The sequence below is a fragment of the Osmia lignaria genome, unplaced genomic scaffold, assembly GCF_051020975.1.
Source record: "Osmia lignaria lignaria isolate PbOS001 unplaced genomic scaffold, iyOsmLign1 scaffold0011, whole genome shotgun sequence".
Lineage (NCBI taxonomy): Eukaryota > Metazoa > Arthropoda > Insecta > Hymenoptera > Megachilidae > Osmia > Osmia lignaria.
The window spans coordinates 157,501-162,500 of NW_027478165.1; the positions used below are offsets into that span (position 1 = coordinate 157,501).

The following is a 5,000-nucleotide window of genomic DNA, read 5'->3' on the forward strand; positions in this document are numbered from 1 at the left end:
TCCAGCGAGGCCCTGGAGGACTGACGTGGAGAAGGGTTTCGTGTGAACAGCCGTTGCACACGAGTCAGTCGATCCTAAGCCCTAAGAGAAATCCTATGTAAATGAGGTGTCCTAAAGCTCTCAGTTAAAAAGCAACAACAAAACTGTTAAATATGGCTAAATCGAATTTATAAGAAGTAGTTGCAGAGATGCACACCCATTGGGCGAAAGGGAATCCGGTTCCTATTCCGGAACCCGGCAGCGGAACCGCATACCATTCGGGCCCTCGTAAGAGTGTTCGTCGGGGTAACCCAAAATGACCTGGAGACGCCGTCGGGAGATCTGGGAAGAGTTTTCTTTTCTGTATAAGCGTTCGAGTTCCCTGGAAACCTCTAGCAGGGAGATAGGGTTTGGAACGCGAAGAGCACCGCAGTTGCGGCGGTGTCTGGATCTTCCCCTCGGACCTTGAAAATCCAGGAGAGGGCCACGTGGAGGTGTCGCGCCGGTTCGTACCCATATCCGCAGCAGGTCTCCAAGGTGAAGAGCCTCTAGTCGATAGATTAATGTAGGTAAGGGAAGTCGGCAAATTGGATCCGTAACTTCGGAATAAGGATTGGCTCTGAGGAGCGGGGCGTGTCGGGCTTGGTCGGGAAGCGGGTCTGGCTGACGTGCCGGGCCTGGGCGAGGTGAACGGTTGGCGACTTCGGTCGCGTCCCGGGATCCGAGCTCGGTCCCGTGCCTTGGCCTCCCGCGGATCTTCCTTGCTGCGAGGCTTCCGTGGCGGTTAACGCCGTCGTGGTCGCTTCTTCGGCCGCCATTCAACGCTTAGCTCAGAACTGGCACGGACTAGGGGAATCCGACTGTCTAATTAAAACAAAGCATTGCGATGGCCCTCACGGGTGATGACGCAATGTGATTTCTGCCCAGTGCTCTGAATGTCAACGTGAAGAAATTCAAAAAAGCGCGGGTAAACGGCGGGAGTAACTATGACTCTCTTAATGGCGGACTGACACGCTTGTCGATCGCTCCGTGTTTAAGTTGTGTTTTCGTTGGTAAAAAGTGGAAATTAGAAGTAAAAATGTGTATCAGAGGAAAATATTAAAATAGTGGAAGCTAGTGATAGGCAACAGTCAAGTGAAAGAATTCTGATTTAACAAATAATTGTGAAAATGTGCTGCATAGACCTCCGACCACGTGTTGACGTGTTGTGATTTTCTACGAACAGTAACTGGGCTAAAGAATCGAAAAGTGTGCAGAGCGTATAATAATATTGTATTAAAAATTTTTGCGAACAGTTTGGTGTATCACACGTGGCCGTACTCTTCCTAGAAATTAAGTTAATAAAGAATAAAGTATTGAACACGTGCACGAAAAGGAAGGCCGCCATCTTGGCGAGCCTCAGGGCCGCATAAAGAAAAAGACCTTTACGGGGCACGCTGAGGACCGTAGTATCAAGGCGCTTGAGGGCCCCTCAGAAATTTTTGAAAATTTTAACCAGCGGTCTCATACTCGAAATTTTGTGGTCCTGGTATATGTGCACATCTACTATTTCGGAATATACTCTCTTTTGTCTAATATTAAGTGAGAAACTCGAATAATATTAGTGTTTATTTGCGAAGTGAGAACGGCAAAGTGACACCTACAATTACCGACATATCGATAAGGCAGTACTCTGCATAGTTGACTGGTAACTTACCATCATACAAGAAGTGGGTAACTTAATTCCAACGGTCGGTATTGAGAGCTCGGCGGATATCCAGGGACCTTTTATATGAATCAAAATGGGAGATTCAGAAGGGACTCCAACTATCTCAAAAGGCACCAAAAGGAGGGCATTATCTTCCCCTGACATCTCGTCACCAGTGGAGCAGCACGATGTTGATACTTCTGAAACAACGAAAGAAGAATTACCAATCGGTCTTGCGGAATTTGATAAATTTGAATTAGATATTAAAAGTCACCTGTATAACTTAACGGTCTCTCAACCTGCCAAAGAGACTAAAGCTCGTTCTCGCGCGATAGAAGATGCGATAAGCTATTTACAGTCGGTTTATAATAAAGTAGCAAAGGCGTACATTGAAATTGCGTTGAGATGGTCCGAGCTTGTTTCCCTTAAGGAACAATTTACTAATAATAATCCAACTATAATTGAGCCTCCCCTGCGAATTAATTCTTTGGACAAAGACTTAGATTCCAAATTTCTGCAAATGAAAGAAGAGATGTTATCCGATGTTAGGAAAATAATTAAACAGGAGTTGAGCGATACTATCAGTTCTCGAATGGATAATATAGTAAAGTCCAATAACACTTTAAGCGATAATCTAAACAGCAACATTAGAAACGCGTTATCTGATGAAGTGAAAGAGGTAGTAACAAAGGTTCAACAAGCGGTAAAAGATTCTGTACAACCGGTATCTAAAATGTCATATGCGTCTGTTACGGGTAAAAATATCGCACGACCAACGGTAAAAGACATACCTAATCGTCCGCAAGATATTGAATTTATTGTAATTCCACTCCCGGAGAATCCTAGGAAATTCAAAACTGCATCTGAAATAAAGAAAGTATTAAAAGCGTCAATTATACCATCGGATTTTAACTTAAAAGTGATTCATCTAATAACATTAAACTTTGCAGCTGTTAAATTAATTGCTGAATCAGTAGATCTAGAAAAATTACGAACTTCTAATGAATTAAGAGATGCAGGTTTGATGATTAAATCTAAAGAAAAACTTAAGCCTAGAGTAATAATAAAGGATCTACCTACCGATATCGATTTCACCAATATTTCTGGCGCTGTTGCGAAGGCACTAGGTGAGGATAGGCTGAGCGCGGATATACGACCTATTACGGTGTTCACGAGAGGTGAAAGAAAACGTAGCAATGCTGTAATAGAAGTAACACCACGAATTAGAAATAAATTGATGCTTCAAGGTAGGGTCTTCTTAGATTTTGAATCTTGTAAGGTTGAGGATTATATTAGAATACTACAGTGCTACAAATGCATGAAATTTAATCACCTGGCCAAGAATTGTACCGCTGTTAATTCTACGTGTGGCCACTGCTCTGGAAATCATGACTCGCGCGATTGTTGTAATAAAAGTCAGCTAAAATGTGCTAATTGTAACAAATTTGGGTTTACAGAGACAGGTCATTCAGCGATAGATGCGAGCAAGTGTCCCATATTAAGTAAGAAAATGTTTGAACTTGCACGGAGTATTGATTATGGCGAATGAACCCAGGAGGTCATAGTTATATACCAGGTTCAGAAGGGGGGCTTGACAACCCGCCGGTGCCTACGAGGGCCCTTCTGAATCCCGTCTATGAGCAATCCGGCCACAATTTACCATCTTGTGATATCCAATTAAGCAGTCATCTTGCTCTGAACGGAGCATCTTCCACTGGGAATTTAATTGTACACAATAACAATCAGAATGGGGGTATCACTATGCCACCATCCAGTGGATCTTCTTCTATATTATTATTATCTTCTTATCTTTCTAATACTGTTTCTGTTAATAATACCCAAGAGGATAACTTATACTTACCTTCCAATCAATCGAACACTCTAGCGGCTCAACCATCTGTTGCATCTGAATCGGTTATAAACGATCAGCTCCTGTTCCAATGTGATTATTGCCATCGTGGATTCCAATCATTTAGAGGGCTTGGCGTCCATAAAGCGTCAGCTCATCCATCTGAAACAAACAGAAATATTAATATCTATAGGAAAAAAGCTAGATGGCAGTCGGAGGACATCAGTAGACTAGCGGATGCTGAAGCAAGGGCACCTACAACGGTTTTAAATAAAATTAATGAATACTTACTAAACACGGTAAAACTAGATCCGCCTCGAACACAGGAATCGATTAAAGCGCTAAGAAAATCTGAAAAATATAAAGCCGTTTTATTACAACTGAAGCAAACCATACAGGAGGAAATGGAGAACAATATTCAATTGGATAATATAATAACTCAATCAGCACTAGGGGAAAATCTATCTAACCCTCAAAATACAAATAGCAGTCCACGGATACACACAGGAAGAACAAATACAGACAATACGTACCATACAGTCCCCTCATCCTCGATCGTGGACAGCCAAAGGTGGATGAATGATGCTTTAAGATTTTTGAGGTCCTCCTCTTGCGAGGACCCAGGGAGGTATATCTTAGGCTTCGCAGTTGAAGACGTCAGGCAAGGTAGAGATCCTTGCACGCACCTCGTCGAGTGGTTTAGTAGGAATTTTGGAGCACCTGCAACAAACAAAAAGCAATCAGTAAACATGGCACGAAATATAAATAGTCAAACTTCAAGCAAAGGTAAAAGGAAAACGGAATATGCTAGAGTCCAACAGATGTGGAAAACTAACACGACTAAAGCAGCTAATATTGTATTAGATGGAGAAATCGATAATACTAAACATCTTTCATTACAAGAACAAGTTGATTATTGGAAACCTATTTTCGAGAAATCCAGTACCAATGTTGTGGAAGAACCAACGACATCCGAGCGAGTTGCGGATAGTCTATTAAGCCCGATATCACATGAAGAAGTTATCCATTTTAAACCCACTGCCGACTCGGCACGTGGGGCCGATGGTTTGGCTCCGAAGATTTGGATAAATAAAGTATGCGTTGAGATAAAGTGTATTGTAATGAATATTTTGTTATTCTCAGCGAAGGTTCCCACTACATGGGCTCGAGCGCGCACGGTTCTAATTCCTAAGACAGGCGACTGGAAAAACCCAGGCAATTATAGACCTATATCAATAGCGTCAGTAATTATCAGACACTTTCACAAAATCTTAGCCAATAGGATTTGTGCGGAATTCCGAAATGATGAACGTCAGCGAGGCTTTATCCGAGCTGATGGAAGCGCGGAAATTATATACTCACTAGCAGCGATTCTAGACATCACTCGTCAGCAAAAGAAACAGTTGCATGTAGCTTTCGTGGATATAAGGAAAGCATTTGATTCAATCTCGCAATACTCTATTTTTTATGCATTACGGAAAAAAG

At 42.3% G+C, this 5,000-nt stretch overlaps 1 pseudogene; it reads left to right on the forward strand.

Annotated features, from left to right (window-relative positions):
• Window positions 1-5,000, forward strand: part of LOC143306464 (large subunit ribosomal RNA) — a 10,444-nt pseudogene that overhangs the window by 1,816 nt on the left and 3,628 nt on the right.